The sequence below is a fragment of the Arachis ipaensis genome, chromosome B4 (assembly GCF_059453495.1).
Source record: "Arachis ipaensis isolate K30076 ecotype BB chromosome B4, ASM5945349v1, whole genome shotgun sequence".
NCBI classification, from domain to species: Eukaryota; Viridiplantae; Streptophyta; class Magnoliopsida; order Fabales; family Fabaceae; genus Arachis; species Arachis ipaensis.
This window is the reverse complement of record NC_142439.1, coordinates 136478476-136497496: the sequence shown is the minus strand read 5'-3', so window position 1 is coordinate 136497496 and position 19021 is coordinate 136478476. Positions and strand designations below refer to the sequence as shown.

The 19021-nt window shown below is 33.3% G+C and overlaps 1 long non-coding RNA gene across 3 annotated transcripts; it reads left to right on the top strand.

The window, feature by feature from the left end:
- Positions 1-3271: 3271 nt before the first annotated feature.
- LOC107635044 (uncharacterized) lies at positions 3272-16868 on the top strand. Of its 3 annotated transcripts, none has more exons than XR_015880899.1 (12): positions 3272-3789; positions 3862-3963; positions 4043-4189; positions 13646-13821; positions 13914-14070; positions 14226-14297; positions 14378-14437; positions 14730-14797; positions 15960-16082; positions 16168-16221; positions 16326-16399; positions 16535-16868. It is a non-coding gene; the product is annotated as an uncharacterized LOC107635044 (long non-coding RNA). The 3 variants fall into 3 exon arrangements; XR_015880901.1 differs by lacking the exon at positions 14378-14437 and adding an exon at positions 6349-6464; XR_015880900.1 differs by lacking the exon at positions 14378-14437.
- Positions 16869-19021: the final 2153 nt, after the last annotated feature.

The following is a 19021-nucleotide window of genomic DNA, read 5'->3' as shown; positions in this document are numbered from 1 at the left end:
TATAATATTTGTTAAACATACTTTTTGTGAATGTTTTGGGCAACACGACTACCTGCATTGCTTCATTGAAAGGGACATCAAATTGTGCATAATTTGAATGTTTCATCGGAACACATTCATCTAAGGCGCATGCACATACATATGTTGGTGGGAGTGCTCAAAAGAATGAGAACAAGAGAATGTTCATTATTATGAGGTTTGGGCTGCCATTCAAGGTTTTACTATTATCATTTTTTTTTTCTTATTGGGAATGTAAATCTGGAAATGTCTTCTTGAGTTTGCTATGTAATTAGATTATTTTGTTAGAGTGACAACGGAAATCTCTGTCAGTAATTAATCAAAAAAAAAAGAATTTATTAGAGGAACAACAAAAATCTATGTCAATAATTAATCGGAAAAATAATTTCTTAATTCAAGAATTTAATATTACATATTTAAAATCTAACAATCACATATTTAAAATACAAGATAATTGGTTGATTGTTCTCTGTGATTTATCCAAGTGTATAATATATAAGTCATAATATAATTGTATTTATTATTTTGCTTTGGTGTGTACAAATGATGTATGTTTTTATTTCTCTTATTGAGAATCAAACGCTTTATCTAAAGAATAATAATTTAAATGGATCCTTAGTAAATTTTATATTAAATAATTTGATCTCCAACAATTTCTATTTAAAAGTTAATGAGAATTATTTCGCTTAGATAGATTTCGGTTTTTCTTTGGCTTTTATTAAAAATTTTAATATGTGTAGAATAATTAGATTCTTAAATAAATTTTATTACAAGATAATTAAGTTCTAAAAAATATGCCATGATAAGACAAATTAATCACTCTTCAAAAACCAAATATTTTGTCTTGTAGTAATTCTCGAAACTTTTTAAAGTAATAAATTTTGTTCTAAAATTTCTTGAGAACCAATTTAATTGCTTACTGAACTAATTGTGAAAAAACTTAATTAAATGTAGTTTAGAACTCTTTCATTACTAGAAACACACCTAGTACCGATGGATTTACTATTGAAAAAAATTCTGAATGAAATTGCTGTCAGATTTAAAATTGCCACAGACAACACAAATGATGAATCTTGGTATTTCGCCAAAAGTTACTATCGGACAAGTAATTCGGATGGAAATTCCACAAAAAAAATTATGGGCGTAATTAAATAAGTTAGCACCAAGTCTTAATTTTTATTCGACAAAAATCCCAATTTAAAAACGCTTCAACGTTCCATATTACTGTAGAATAAATTCGATGGTAATACCAACTATAATGACCTTATTTAAATCGAATTTGTCGTCCTCTCTCCTTCACTTCTGAAAATAACCCTTCCCCCAAAACCTTCTCCCCTCCCCACCTAGCTACCACCTCCATCAACAACCTTCATCCAGTCGCCACCGCAGAGCTCTTGGTACTCGTCATTTCAATGTCCTAACCGCACCCTAACAAGTCACATTGTGCCTGCCTCCACAACATACTGCACCCTAATCTCCATTTTTTCGGCGTTTTCTCTGTCCTTAAAGTGACTGCCACTACCGCATTGAAGCTATTGTCACCAATGGCGCTCTCTCTCACGAATGAAGTTTTTACTGAGTCCTTAGCTGTGCTGTTTCTGTTTGTATATATATTAGTTATAGTTTTTCCTCGCCTTATCATTATGTTCTTATAAGAAGGATAGGAGTCGTGATTGTAATGATATATGTATATAATATTTGTATGTTTCTTGTATAAGAAGTTTTGTTTATATATGCATGTTTGTAAAAGGTGAAAAATATCTTACGGTTTCCCAAAGAAAACAGCGATACAGTTTTGAGAGTTAAAGAATCATATTTTATTATTCAGTATATAGATAATATTCCTTGCTATCAGAGTGGTGCAGCCAAAAATGTGATATTCTAATTAATAGTAAGAATGTTACAGAATACTAATCATTCTGCTTACATTAGAATTATAAAAAATAATAAAAATTGAATAAATAATTTACAGTAAGTCGTTCTGGGGATTAAATTATAATAATAATATATAAATATTCTTATTTATTGTATCAATTTTAGATAATTTTATGTCAATTTTTTTATTATTTGTTATAAAATAGAATATGCACTTGTTCTAATAATTCAATCAATAGTTAATAATAAATGAGTTTTATATGAATTATGATGTTCAATTTAAATTGAATATACCTAAGACTTAACATAATCTTAATAATACAATATGTTAATAATTTTTCTAAGTCAGAGTGAAAAGATTAAAATGATATATCCTCTATTCAATTTTTATAAGTAAAATCAAAATAAAAAAAATTAGTAATATTTTTCAATTTTTATGCAACAAATTTAATCAATGTATTTGAAAAATAAAAAATCTTAAACAATCATTGATAATTATCCTAAAAGACAATAAGATCCCCTCAAAAGATCTATTAATCCAAGCTGGTATTTAACAGATAGATCAGTAGTTTATCATGTCACATAGACATGCTCTGTTAAGCCCAAAGAGAGGTTGTTTAGGGAAAGGCTAAAGAGTCTCACGGAATTAAAGATAAAAAATTGGAAAGAATTTTTTTTGTTGGGAGTCTCATTGTCTTTTAGAATAACTGTGAGAGACCGTTTAGAATTTTTTTATAATTTATTATAAATATTTTATATAACATAACCTTCATAATTTTATAAAAATAGTTCTCTAATTACAAATTTATTATATCTAAAATTATATAATTACTTTGTAAGACCCAAAACTTTTGAAAAGGTTTATTATAAACTAATTTCAATATCAATTATTTATTTCTAGCTTTAATTTCAGAAATTACTTTATTAAAGAATATTTAAAGCAAGTTTTGATTAATTGAATTTGAAATAGATTAAGATTCTTATCCAATTTTATAATTATTGATTTATTTTTTTATATTTAAATTATAATGTTAGTAGTTATGAAATAATAAGAATTTTATATGATTTAATTTAAATAGTTCATATTTTTATAGTTCAATACTTTAAGTTTAAAATAAAGGAAATTAATCTTATTATCTTATAATTTCAATTAAAATATTTGATTTTTAATTAATTAGTATTTTGGTACAGGAAATAATATTTTTAAGTAATTTTTAAAAAATTAATTAGAGTTTAAATTAATATCCTATACCTCAATTTTATTCAAATTTTCCTACTGTAATTAAACCCGAAAATCCCCAAATCAAACCCTATTTTTCATCTAAACCTAATCCTAATTTGATCTAACCTTAACCTAGCTACCCTACCCTTCTCACCCACGGCTCACACACACACACACACCAACAACACACACACACAGTAGCAGCTGAAACAGAAAAGAAAGAAAGAAATAGAAGAAAGAAAAGGGGAGCCGCGGGAACGGGAAGGAAGGAGAGAGGAGGAGGGAAGAGAGAGAGCGTTCGCAAAGAGAGCTACGAGGAGAGGGAGTCACGCCGCCGTCCCTGCGCCGTCGCCATTGTGCCGTCATCGCCGCTGCTGTCAGTGAAGCCATCGTCATCGTGGAATAGATCTGAGGTGAGAGAGAGAACCGCGATCAGGAAGGAGTCGCGCCACCCAGTTGCCGTCCGTAAGGAGTCATCGCCAGTCTGCACGCTACCAACGTCGCCGGCGTTGTCGCGAGAAGGAGAGAGAGCCACGTCGGAGGAAAAGAACCGTCGCGGAGCTGTCCCTGCCACTATGCCTAGCTGCTGTTGCGAGCCTCGTCGCCACTGATGGGGTGCGCCGCCAAGCTTCTGCGCCGGAGAACCCTGCTACCGTTGCCAATGACCACTGCCGGTAAGGGTTTTAAGTTTGGTTTCTGTTCTTTTGGATTCCGAGAGGATTGCTGACGCTGCGTGATTGTTATAGTCGCCGCCACCAGGGTTCTTGCTCACCGCAATCGCTTGAGGTTATTTCCGGAGCTGCTACCGGGTTGATTCGGGGTTTCGGTTTCGTTGTTTTGTTACTACAGTAAGTGTTTATGTTTCGAAAACCCCTGCGTTTGTATTCTGTTATGTTTGGTTATAAACTCTGAGGTTTGATAACGTAGGTTCATGTTCTGAGCGTTGCACGTCGCTTTTAAGTTGCTATGATTGTTGCGAAAGTAATCAGAGGCTGAGGTTTCGGTTGTCGTTGGTTTCGGGTTGAGAGAAAAAGTTCCGTTGATGCGGTTGGGTTATGGTTTCGACGAGTCGAGGTAGGGGCGATTTTATAAACTTAATTTACTATCGAGAAGTGTTTTAAGTTGATATTAATATGAAAATGATGTTTTTATGATTTCGTAAGTCTTATGAATTGAATTGAATTGCCTTGAATGAATGTAAACGTGAGTTTGAATGATTTACTGATTAATTGAAGATGTTTAGTCGGGTTTTATACTTGGATTAAGGTTATTATGATGATGATTGGGCTGTGGCTATTTCTGATTATTAAATTAGAAAGTTGGTTTGATTAAATACTATGTAAAATGATTTTTCTTGGTTTGGGGTTTAATTTGATGGTGAAAATGAATTGACGTTTGAAATGATTTGAGATATTGGGAATGGGTTTTGTTGATCTGTTGGAAATGATTCTGAGAATTCAAAAGTGATTTGAATGATTGACAGGCATTTGGTTTGGTTTGGTTAGGACCCTTGAAGGGTGGCGAAAGTCTGAGTTTTAGGGGAGGTGCTGCCAAAATTTTATGAAACTCAGAGACTTTGTTTAAAGAACTACTTAAAAATAAAATTTGATTTTGGAATTATATTATTTGATTTCCATTTATTACAAAAAGAACTATGCTTTAAGTTTGATTTATTAATGAAAGAATGATGTTTTGAGCTTTATTGAGAAAATATTTATGTTTTGAGTTTGAACTATTAATAGAAAGGGTTATACCTTAGATTTGATCTAGTAAGAAAAGATTTATGTTTGGGTTTGAATTATTAAGAACAACTTTATGTTTTGAATGTGATTTATTAAGAAAGGATTATATTTTGAGTTTTGACTTATTAAGAAAGGCTTTATGTTTTGAGTTTGATTTATTAAGAAAAGTTTTACGTTTTGAGTTTGATGAAAGAACTACATTTTAAGGAATTATGATTCAAGGAGTTTAATAATTTTAAAGAACGAGATTGGTTATCATCCTCCCTAAAGTCTCGAGACCTTGCCGTGAGGTTTAACTAATAGATGATTCTTTTAGCATTTTGAAAGACGTTTTAATCTGAAATAGTCTTGAAGTTGGTTTGGAAAAAAAATCTTGGTTAAGTAAGAATTGCGTTTTGTATGAAAGAAGAACTTGGTTTTTTTATAAGGTGGTTTTGGGGGTTTTGGAAAAGATTATAAGGAGTGATGTTGGTTTTCAAATAAAAATGAAATTGTTTTGAGCTTTGACCTGGCAAGGTTCGTGGTGGTTTACCACTTGCTCAGTGTCGAGATGTATATGGGGTTCGTGGTGGTGTACCACCTACATATTTCTAAAAGAGGATGTTGTGTGGGGTTCATGATAGTTTACCGCCTACATGTGTGTGTTGTTTTCCAATTGAAGATCTTGCGAGGTTTGTAAAACCCGTCAAACCGTAATTAATAAAATAATAAATTAAAATAAGAGCGAATATGGTTATAAAATTTAGCAATCGTAATGTGATAATTTAAATATGATATTTGGACTCAGTGAATTTTTTTGAGTCGGAAAACATAGTTTTCTGAATAAAAATGCGCACTGGAAATTTGACCGGCAGTACCAGCTGCGATCTGTCCAGTACTGTGGTTGAGAAAATTAATTAGAAGTGAATAATTTTATGAAATAAGAATTTATAATTTGGGAAGCTAGAAATATTTAAAATACGATTTAAAACTCTAATCTTAAAGGTTTTGGCCCAAAATTGGGCCAACGGACTAAACCAAGTGAACCGAACTAAGTGGGCCCAAGACCCAACATATAAACATTAGTTATGAGCATTTCAGCTCATTTACCCTAAAGAAAGGGTGTGGCGCGGATAGAGAGAAGAGAGAAAGAAAACCTAGCTTTCCAAACTTCAAATCACCATAACTTTTGATCCGGAACTCCGATTGATGAGCCGTTTGCGACCACGTGTCACTCTTCTCATCCTCTACAATTCTATCTAAGTTTTGTGATGAGTATTCTACTGTCCTCTGCCCAGTTTTTGTTTTTCTCTTTAAATTCGAATTTGGTTTGGGTTTTGAGGAAATCTTGTGATTTTGGTTATTTAGGGATTCTCTAGTATGAGCCATTAGTGATATTCCTCATAAAGTACAGTGAGTTAAGCTAAAAAACCCTCTAACCCTTGTGATTTATCAATTTCATGAACCTTAGGTTGATTTTAAGTGTGAAAATTGATTATGTTAGAGTATTAGGTGATTTTGGTGCACAATTGGAAGATTGATATTGCTTGTGGGGCTTTGGTGAGGCTTGGAGCTAAGGGTTGGTGGAGACTTCCAAAGAAGAGGCTCAATTGGCTTGGCTCCAAGAGGTACGGTTTAAGTTTCATTTAAGTACCGTGTGGTGTAATGAGAATTCCTAGGCTAGATGCCCCTATGATTAAGTTTGGATTGTGTAAATGGTTGGTACTAAAATGTATAGTTGATATGCAATGTAAATTAATGATTGGGTTGAGAATTGTGTGAATTTGTATGTTTGGTGTGTTGAGAAATCGATAAATTGGATAATGAATATTAGTTTGTAGAATATGCATTTAAATTGTGAATTTGGGCCGAAGGTCGTGAATTTTGGGCCGGAGGCCAGAAAGAGGTAAGGAAGGTAAGTGATGTGTGTATTGTGTGATGTCATATGAGATTGAAGGGAATTGTGATTGTTGTTATTTGGTTACAAGGGATTGTATGGATTATGTGGTTATTGGTGTTGAAGGAAGAATTGATGTCTTTGTTGATAATGCACGTGAGTTGTATATGATAACATGGATTTATATGTATTGGGGGTTGATGGAATTGGTATTGTTGGAACTTGAGATGTGGAATGAAATATATGATATGGTATTTTGTTTGAAATTGAGTTATTTAATTGAGATTGGCCAAAATGGTGGATTGGTGGATTGTGAATTTAATGAGAATGTTGAAAATATGAGTTGAGGAGGCTTGAGGTTGATTTGGTAAGTTTTGGTTGGTTTTGAAAAGGTTTGAAATTGGTTTGTGTTGAAAATTTGGTTTTGTTAGTTTTTATGAAAATTGTGATTTTAGCCTACTTTGACGGAGTATAACTTGGTCCCCGGATCCCCGATTTGTATCAAACTTGTTTAGAAATAACATTGGATCCGAGATGTTTATGCCGTTCGAAGAATGGGTGGAAAATGATACGAAACCAAAAAGTTATGCCCGTCGGAAGTTTGGAGTTTGAAAATGTAATCCTGCCGCTTTTTAAACTTAGTAAAATTTTTGGTAAAACGTACTCCGATGCGCACACATGGCCAACGCACACGTATCACTCACGATTTTTACTCTCTCACGCGTGCGCTGGCCGACGCGTACGCGACGCTGTATTGATGCAGGTGCGTGGTACAAATTCCAGAGAGTTGTGATGGTAGTGTGTTGGGTTTTTGCGAGGAGCACAAAACGCCTCCACGCGTAGGCGTGGCTGACGGGCACGCGTCACCCTACCTCTCTACTTCCCATGCATGCGCATAGGCGACGCTCATGCGTCACTTTATTTTTCCGCCTTCCACGCATGTGCGTGGGCAACGTGCACGCGTGACCCCATTTTCAGCAAAAAGTGATTTTTGAGTTTTTAAAGCCGAATTTCAGACTTTTAAGCCTCCATTTTCATCCTTTAAGTCCTAAATTTTTATAATATGCCTAGTAATGAAAAGAAGCTAGGACATGTGGTAACTTGTGAGTGAAGTAAAGTGAGAATCAATGATGAATGATGAGTAATGATGATTGTATGAGTTGCTGAGGATGATGGTGGAAGTGCTGTGTATAGTATGAGCCGGATGGCTGTGATAAGAATTGAATTATGGCTGAATATGTATATGTATATGATTAATGTCGAATGTGGTAAATGAATAATGATGGCAGTGGCATTGTCCGCTTGCTCTGGTATGAGATGGAAAAGTAGAATTATGATAAATGAGTTTAATTATGGAGTTTTGAATGAATGTATGTCTGTGATACCTAGGTAGTAGCAAGGGTCGTAGTTCGTCCCGCTTGCTTCAGGTCATTATTTGAGAATTGATAATAATGAAGAGTGATTATGAATGATTGTGTATTTGTGAAACCCGAGTAGTAGCAAGGGTTGTGGTTCATCCCGCTTGCTCCAGGTTAATATTTGAGATTTGATAACAATGATGATTGATTTTAAACTGAATGAATGTATGTTTTGAGATCCTGGGCAGTAGCAATGGTTGTGGTTTGTCCCACTTGCTCCAGGTCAGTGTATGTTTTGAGATCCTGGACAGTAGTAAGGGTGGTGGTTCGTCCCACTTACTCCAGGTCAGAGATTGTGACGCCTGGGTAGTAGCAACAGTAGTGGTGATTCCACTCGCTCCAGGTTGAGCTTTTAAACACCTGCCTGGGTAGTAGCCGCAGTAGTGGTTGTTCCACTGGCTCTGGGTTAATCAGGTAGTAGCAAAGGGGTTGTAGCTCAAGCCCACTTGCTCCGCATGGGTGTTTCTGTCCATGGTTAGCTACTAGGACGTGTCAGGTTGGCTATATAACCGACAGATGATATCATCAGCCATAGGGCAGGCATACATCATTTGCATAAGTTTGAATTGTTTGGGTTTGCCTATTTGTTTTGAATTGCTATATCATATATGATATGTTACCTGATTATGTGCTACTTGTTCTACTTGTACTTTATCATGTATTACTTGTGTAACACCCTCACTACCAGAATGTCATGCTTCCGGCTGCGCCACTCTGATAGCAAGAAGTATTACGACTACTTTACGTACTAAATATTAAAATAGGAGCCTGTGACTCAATACCGTATCGCTGATTTCTTTGAAAACCGGAAATAAATACTTTATCTTTAAAAAAAAAACAAGCAGGCATAAATTCATATACAAGACTTCTCATAATATCTTATAATATAATATATATATAAATCATACAACTCCTATCCCTCTTACAAAAATTATAATAACAAAGACGAGGGAAGAAAATAATCTAATTAATTCAACAACATATAAAACCGAACGGATTTTAACTCTTCTTAATGTTTCTTCATCCGGTTCCTGAAAAGGTAAAGCTGTAGGGGGTGAGAACCTAACCACACGGTCTCACCACGGAGTTTCAAAGTTGTCATAAGAAGATATTTTATAAGAAAACTATTTTCAAGCTCAATGATTATCATTGCCTTATGAATCTTTTAAAAACCAATAGGTAATCGTTCAAAACCTTTTCAAAGAAACAATGTTTATTCTTTCAGAAATCTGAAACTTTTCCTTTCTTAAAAGAAAATCTCAATCAGAAACCAACCACACAATCAAACAACACAATCATTAATTCAGCACCAAGATTAATTCTCAAATGTAGCACGCCAGGACAAACACAGGCAAGACAGACAAGGAAAACACAAGTAGGTAGCAGTTACAGCAAATAGTTCAAGTAGCAGTTAAGAACAGTTTAGCAATTAGGCAAACCAAAACAAGTTCAAACTCAAGCAAAGCATACAAATGCATATGATGCATGCCTGTCCTATGGCTGATGAGGCTCATCTGTCGGTTATCCAGCCAACCCGACAAGTCTGAATTGTCCTTAGACTGTCCCCCGACGTGCATCCCCAAGAGTCTATGCATAGTTTTTCTCAAATAATCAATATTGCTCAATGGGGGTAAACATTCCTAGGAATTTATATAGTGCCCGGTCACACTTACATCGTAGGGTCAACATAGTATCGAGTTTTCAACCTGGTACACGTGGTGGCAAGCCACGGCACTTAATCAAGGGAACCTCGTATCTCAGATATTTCAAATTCATAAGCCATATGAATAATTCAAAGATCATATCTCAACATTCTCAACATTCATAATCATTCATTAATCCAAATCTCATTTCCAAATTCATTCAAAAACCATATTTCAGAGAAAATTCTCAATCATCCTTCTTTCCATTCCGTTCACTAACAATTCCCAATCCAAAACATAACTCTTCCTTTGATAAATGAGATAGTTTTAAATCGTATAATACTTAAAACCTTTTTAAAATAACTACTTTCAATGAAACTTCTAATTTTATAAAATTTCGGCAGCATCTCCTCTAAAACTCGAATACTGCCACCATTTTCGGGTCCCATCCAAACATTTCTCAAACCATTTCCAAAACTCAGTCACTTTCCGAAATTCAACCAATTCTAGTATCAAATATTTTCAAACCAGACCAATTCCAATAATAAAACTCTTTTTAAAATCAAACCAGTTCAAGTATTAAATCATTTATAAAATCAGAACGACTCAAAATCAAACCGCTCTAACTTCAAACCAAAGAAAACCACTTCTCATAATAATCAAGTAAATAACTTCTCAAACCCATTTTCTTATCAACAATCGTACATTACTCAAGCAATCAAACAACCAATAATCCAGTTCAACAAACCATCACATCCACAAGACAAATATAATCACAGAAGTATATCTTTTTGCATCAATATCTATTTATCACAACTCTGTAATGTAAATATATTTTAAGGAAAACCCCTACCTCGTCTCGTCGAAATTATAACTCAACGCGTCAACGGAACTATTTCTCTTAACCCAAAACCAACAGCAACCGCAAACTCAGTCCCTGGTCACTTTCGCAGCACTCACAGCAACTTAAAAGCGACATGTAATGCTCAAAACACGACCCTGCGTTACCAGAGCTTCAGAGTTTATAACCAAACATAACAGAATATTAACACGGATTTTCGAAACATAAATACTTACCGAACTAAGAAAATGAAACAGCGGCGGTTGATGAACCGGTTTGGCGGCAGCTCCGGCAGCCACCTCGAACGGCAGCGGCGACCAGAACTCAGGCAACGGCGACTGAAACAAACATACAGCGATGATTAAGCTCCCGGAAATTCAAAGGAAACGAAAACCGACTTAAAACCTTACCGGCGGCAGCAGCGGCGGTAACCCCGACGGTGGCGCCGACAACGGCGGCTCCCTCTGGTGACTACCCTACCACGGCGATGGCAAGGAAGCCATGGCAGCGGCGGCAACAAGCTCCTCTCCCGCGGGCTCCTTCTCTCTCATGCGTTTGGTTCGGCGGTGACGGAGATCTCTTCTTCTTCTACCCGCGACCAGCCTCGATGGTGACGGACTCAGAGGCGGCGACGATCACACGCGCAGCGGCAGTAGCCCGCGATGATGACGATGGCGGCGACTCTGCACGGTGACAACGAGGGTTCTACAGACGGCGATGCCGCCTTCTCCCCATGCAGCTCTCTCCCTCGGTTTTGGGCTTCCTTGCGATGGTGATGAACGGTGCGGTGGTGGCTCGAGCTGGACGGTGGTGGCTCGAGCAGCAGGACGCGGTGACGGCGCGCAGCTGCAGTGGCGGTCTCCCTTTCCTCCGGCGCCACTGTTCCTTCCTCTTCTCCCTTTCTCTTTCTCAAGCCCTCTCTTCCCTCTTCAGCTCTCTTTCTCTCAGATCTCATAATATATAATCAAAGGCAACTACTAAGCCCTTCCACAATAAAAGTTTTCTTCGTCTTCATCGCAAGCACTAACAGCAACACCCAACTCAATTTGGTGCGTGTGGGTGCGACTGAATGGAGTACTCTACTCCTGCACTACTAATACTAATATTACTAATAATAATAATAATAATAATAATAATAATAATAATAATAATGATGATGATGATGATGATGATGATCTACTAATAATAATAATAATGATCTACAACAACAACAACAACAACAACAACAACAATAATAATAATAATAATCAAAAACCTAATTTAATCTATTAAAATTATTTTTAAAATGTTATTTGATTATTAGTTTACTAATTGACTTTTAATCAAATATTTTAATTTAAAATTGAAGATAATATAATTAATTTTCTTTGTTTATAAAATTAAAGTATTAAATTCTAGAATCTCTATTATTTAAATAAATTGTATAAAATTCTTATTCTTTTACAACTGTTAAGCTCTATAATTTAAATATAGAAAATTATTCAATAATTATAAAATTAAGTAAAATTTCTAATTTAATTGTCAAAATTTAATTTAATTACTTTTAATAAAATAATTTCTAAAAATAAAATCTTTAATGAATAAATAAATTATAATTAACTCGTAACAAATTTTTTTTAAATTATGGGTCTTACAACTTGTATGTATTGCTTGTGTTTGTACAACTGAGAGGTCCCTCATGCTGGTGTCAGTTGATGCTGAGGGCTGTTCTTGTTGAGATGGAGTAATAATATGATTAATTTTAATCTGATGATTATTGAAAGAGATTATTTGAGCTCCTTGGGTAGATGCAGTGAAGTGATTTCACTTGTTTCGGGTGAGGATATGAGGTAATGATATAGAATTGCTGATTTTTGTTGGTGTTGGACCTACTTAAATAAACTTAGATGAAAAAAATACTTGAATGTGTAGCAACCCTATTTTTTATAAATATCAAATAGTGAATAATGAGAATCCTTAAATGTTGTGTAAGTAAATGTGTAATACGAATAAATTTAGCATGTTATAATATCTAAAATGGAAAGATGTGCATACTTGTCTAATCTATTAAAAAGAAAAAGATCTAATGTCTAGGAGAATAATTAGACATACATCTTATGATGGGTATCAATTAAAGAAATACATTAAAATAATTAAAATATAGCACATGGACCAATAGGGATATGTCAAAGGGGATAATAATCGGATATTCGGATCCAACTATCACTACAAAATTTATATATATTTGTGGGTCTTTTTTAGTGAGAGTTTTTAAAAACCTCCATAACATATTTTATCTGTGGCATTTTGATAAACTCCCACAAGATAACTAAGAATAAAACTCATTGTTACCACTTAAATTACCATATAATTAAAACTCTTTTCAAAATCGAAGAAAATACTTGAAGAGAAAGAACAGAGGATGAGAGCTCACTGAAACCCTAGCATTGCGATAGCCATCTCCATCGCCGTCGCCGCCTCTGCCGCCGTCGCCGCCTCCTCCGCCATTGCTGCCGTCGTTACTACTAAAGTTCATCTCCTTTATGCTGTTGCCAGAAAGCCTCTGAGACCAAGAGAAAGCACCTCTTCTGTCAACTCTCCTCCGCAAATGATTCTTGTGTTCTCCATCGGCATTCTCTCGCTTCTGCATGCTCTTCTTCGTTCCACTCCTTCTCAATTTTCGGTTCTCTTTCTCTTTTTCCTTTTTATTCATTTTCTTTGTTTTTCATTTTCAGATTTTGAATGCTTTGCTATATGATATAACATTCAATGAGTTTTATTATCTCTTAATTGATGATCATTGTTTCAAATTTGCAAGCACTCTAAGTGTTTGATGAATTGTTTGTTCTCTTAATCGTTGTATTAATTCTTGTTCGATGAACCGATACTGTATCTTATTTGTTCACTGTAAATTAAATCTGATCATATCATAGATTGTTTGAGGCATGCATTATCTTTACATCTCGTCAAACATGATCATTTTAATCTTATATATTCATTGATTTTTGTTTTCTTTCTTTTTTTTGGCAAGAGTTGGTGTTTCTGTACATTGAGAAAGTTGAAGCAAGCTTCAATGTGAAAAATATTTATACTTCCAAGGAGGAGGTCTTCCGCTATATATTGGCACTTCATTCTTACTAGGGACTATCCTAATAGTATAAGAGAAGACCTTGTTAAGGGGTTTGTTAGGATCTATTTGTTGATCAGGTACTCTTATGTTGCTTCCATTTTATTTTAACTGTCTCTACTATTATTTTCTGCTCAGATACAAAATGTCCTATCTTGGTTTCTTTCTTTAGGGAAGAGGGAAAGATATCACGCAAGCTTATTGAGTGTATTAATATATATTTGTTAAATGATGGTCCAAATTTGGGCGGTCATTTGTTAGAGATTCATACTGCTATACAGCAATTTGTGTTTCGTTGTTGGTTGACAACACATGATCGAGTGCTTAAGGTATCTTACCATTTTATTTGAATGCAAAATACTGCATTAATTTTATAAATTGTTTTTATTTATTTTTTTAAACCCAATGTCTGTTACAAGATTCACTTATATTGTATTCAAGGATACAATTAAATTTGATTAATGTGGATTTGGACCATTTTTAGATCTGTTCACTCCCAAGCTTCTTCGTCCACGCCGCTTTCTCTCACTCCAATTTTTCCTTTGAACTGCCGCTGGTACCTCTTTTTCTTCCCTATTAATTTGATGATATTTATTCTTTGTTAACAATAAATTTTGCAATAACTTTTGAGATCAGAGAAGAGTGACTTCGCTAATATAAGGAGGCAAATAATATATAAGGAGGGAAACCGAATAGGTTCAGCTCTAATACTCTTGCTTTTTTTGTGATTTCTAAAATAGTTCGATTAAGTAGATTTGATTTTGAATTTCTGAATTGAATAGTCATAATTCACTGCTCATTTGTGTCCGATGAAGCAGGTGTATGCCCTTCGCTGTTGTGGATTTTGTGTTATGATTCTAATAAGGAAATCCAAACAGCACACTGGGAAATTTATATATCTTTATAATTTTTGTTCACTATGTTTTAGTTCTAATTTCTACTTTGTTAACTCTTTATTTTCTCTCTATGATTTGATCATGCATTGTAGTGGCAACAAATGGATATCAAATATACGTTTTGGCAAATGCTTCATCTATGTACATCACCAAAAGTTATGTAAGTATTAAGTACATATAGAATTGTCCACTTTTAAAATAGCTAAAAACACATTTTGTTATCATGATCTGCTCCAACAACAATATGATCCCTCTTTTATTTGACAAATTGCATCACTGTATGGTGTACACACAGACTTATTCCGATGTTTTGGGTTGTATATGTGCTTGGAATTCTGAATTACCAATTTTTCTGTTTGCCTTTTTTGGTGCACTTGATGTTGAACTGGATAATGGATGCAGCTACCAGTTAGAAATGCTATCCTCGGTAAACTCTTGATAAAAGCATTGTGCATGAAGTAACAAGTTAGAAATGCATTTAGTGATAAATGATGCTAATATGTTATTCATCTTATCTAATCATGTATTGCTGAAGTTGTATCTCTTAAGATTTATTAGTACATTTTAGCAATTTGATCAATTTTGTTCACAGGAATAATGGGGTAAAAATTAATAATTTTACAGTTAACCTGCCTTTTGAGTGAAGTTATCTTTAAATTTGGCTGTACTATGCCTTTGAACATGAGCCTTAATGATGTTTGTTAAGGATGTTTGGTCATGAACTTAATTTGGTGGTATATTACATAGTTGTTTCAGGAAAAAAAAATGGAAACCATTTCTTACATAAGTAATCTGTTTTGAAGTGCAAATTTCTGCATTTCATAAAAAGTGTTTAATTTGTTTCATAAAAGAAGATAATGATAAAGTTACAACCAAGACAAGGATATTATCTCTTGAACTTCTGCAGGTTATAAAGTGATTCTGGCATCTATTAATTGCTAGTATATAGGTTGTAGCAAAATTCATAAAAACTTGTGTTCCTTGTAATGATGCATAAGCATTTTTTTTGCTTTACTCTGGACCAAGTTTCAGGTCTATTTGATTTTCCGTGATATACTTGGTCCATTAGATCTACAAATACAATTAATGTCAAGATGATGTAAAGAAAACTTACATTTCCTTTTGTTTTGATGTTGATATTTGTATTTAATGGTTTCTTTCTTAAATAAAACCTTATGGAAGGACGGTACATTATTGTCTTTTTATTATTCTTTAAAACTCATTCACATTGCTATGAATTGGTTTCTCAATATTTCAAATTATTCTTTTTTGTTCTTAATTGACGACAATTGAATTTTTTATTTTTTATTTTATTTTCTCAGGGTTTGTTGGAGGGAGTTAGCCACTCATTTACAAAGAATTTTCATTTAATTGATTCGGCGAAGGGATATCTTTCATATGCATTATTTTCAGCTTCAGTTTCATAATTTCCTGTCATATTTCAGGTTGGTTGAACTAAGTTACATTTTTTTAGCATATTCTTAAGGATCTACTTGTAAATCTTGTTATTTTGTTCTTCTTTGTTGGCAGTATGCAACTGGAATATTCTTGGTGCTGTTGTTACGATTCAGAGAGAGTCTCAAAGTATGTGTAATATCTTTTTGCAAATCTCATAGAAGTTTTTAGCAGAGACCACTATTGATTTAATGTGTCTAATTTGTTTCTGCACCACTCTTTTTGTTTTCAAGGTGAAATAGGCATCTTCTTTCCGCTGATAGTGCTTAGACCACTGGACAGTTTAGAGTTTCCCATCAACCAAAAAGTTAGTGTTCTTCAATATGATATTCTTCCTGTTGATTAAAATTTCTTGTAATATGGTTTAAAGACCTTAAATGATATGTTGTTTTGCCATTCTTTTTTTTTTGTATGATTAATTTGATTTGGTGTTGGTTTGTAGGATGCTGGAAAAAGTATGTAAGGATCCACAGATGCAAGTAGTTCATTTGAGGTTTAGTTACTTTAAAATTCTCTGTAGTTTCATTGAACTTCCATATTGGGTATAAAACTGCTTTTTTTTTTTGGATATTATTATAAGTTAATGGAAAACAAGCCTGCTTCATTTGCTCAATTTTTGAAGAACACTCACAATCTGGATAAAGTTGTAACTCTCATGTAGTGCAATTTAATTTTAGATTCATGTTTGTTCTTGTAATATATACCTCTTGGTTGTATTGGGGTAAAAAATTATGAATGGAAGCTCCATGGAATTGATCCATGTGTATTTTGACCCACATGAAAAACACACTGTTGGTGTTGAATTTTGATAGAAAACCCTGTGATTGATAAGTAGCTAATTAATGAGATGAGAGTTGAATTTTGATAGAAAATCCTGTGATTGATAAGTAGCTAATTAATGAGATGAGAGTACGTAAATGAGATGGGGTTAATGAATGATTTGAAATTAAAAATAAATGCATAATTATAGGTTTGTGGAGGTTTGAAAATCTCACAAAATAATTAATTTTTGTTAAATTGAAAAATTAATTTGTGCGGGTTTTAAACTGCCACAAAAGTGATTTAAAATTGTCACAAAATTCAATATAAAACCCCCACTAAACATACACAAAACCCCCCACTAAATAGATTGTGGAGGTTTTTAAAAACTCCCACGAAAGACTTTGTGGCACCTCAAATTCTGGAGGTTTTGAAAACCTCCACAAATAAGAAAAAAAACTGCCACAAATAAACAAAAACCTTGTAGTGTATATCTATCAAGTATTTATTCCAAAGTTAGACAAATAAATAGATTTATTCAAAACAAACTTTAAACTGTACAAAATTCCAAAGTATTAATAAGGATGTATTTTTTTTCTTTCTTTCAAAGTTTAAAAGATTACACATGGATCGGACAAAGATTTGAACATTAAAAGAAATTTGAATATAAAAATGGAATTCAAATGATAAGGGCAAAAAGATATACTCTTAACATGTAACGTAAATCATCTATGTTTCTAGAACGAATAAGTTTGTAACTAGTGTATTTTGTGAATAAATTTAAACTTGTTACAATTGACACGCTATCTATTTAATTCATAGATTTAATAGTAAAATTAGTCACTAAAAAATAATGTCCGTTGAATTTATTCTCAAAATTTTTTCAATTAAATTAATCCATAAAAATTTAAAATTAATCGTATTTCTCCTTTCATTAAAGGATTAATATTTTCCGTTAACAATTACCAATGACATCAAGAGTATCTTCTCCAACCCCATAAATTGTTGATCTCCTTTCATCATTTTTAAATTTTTCATCATAGTGAAAAACAATTGTTTTCTGTATTTGCTATGGATCTCTAAATATTTTTCATAGTACTATGTCAAAAATACATAAATCAGGAGACATTATGAATCATAATAATTTTACAAACAATTCTGCTAGATAATTAACTAAAAGTGCAGTTAACTAGTGAAAAAAGGTGTCTATTTATGAAAAAAATAGTACCCCAATTCCAGAGTCAACCTTAATTTCACTTTCAATTCCATTCACAATAAAATAGGCAACCACAAAAAACAAAAATAAACATCCGAAATATAACCAAAAAAAATACCTAAAATTATTGTAAAAGATTATCCAAAACTCTTTTACTTATGGTAAAGAAGAAGCATCATTTTCGGATATAGAAACATCCAAAACCTAACAAAAGAGATATCCAAAATAATTTTAAAAAATTCAAAAACTAACAAAAGAGATATCCAAAATAATTTTAAAAATCCAAAACCTAATAAAATGAGACATCTTAAATTATTATAAAAAGAACATTTGAAAACTAAGAAAAAAATATCTAAAACTATTCAAAAAATCATTCAAATCCTAAAAAAACATCAAAATCAAAACAAAAGAAAAATTACATTCAAAACATATAACAAAAAAAATAAGCACAAAAAAAAAGAAACATCCAAAATCATTGTAAAAAATTATCAAAAACTTTTTCAACTACAGTAAAAAAGTGAGATATCCAAAAGTATTTAAAAAAAATTCTAAACCTAATAAAACAAGACATCCAAAATTATTGAAAAAAGAGCATCCGAGAACTAAGAAAAGAAACATATAAAACTATTAAAAAAGAATTATCCAAAACCTAAAATGAAGAAACATCCAAAATATAAGAAAAAGAAACATAAAAAATATATAATATAAACACATCCGAAATCTAGGAGAAAGAAACATCTAAAACTTGTAAAAAGAATCATCCAAAATTTAGAAAAAAGTTCGCAGGTAGCAAGTGTGATGTCAAGGCCTCTTGCTAAGAGTCTTTTGGTGAACCTGGGATTGGGTTGATGTTGTTGTGCGCTAAAAACGCCACCAACAGAACGTGAAGCTCTTTTTTGTCATCGAAGCCATGGTTTCACAAACAAAAACTAACATAGGGATGGAGATATTATT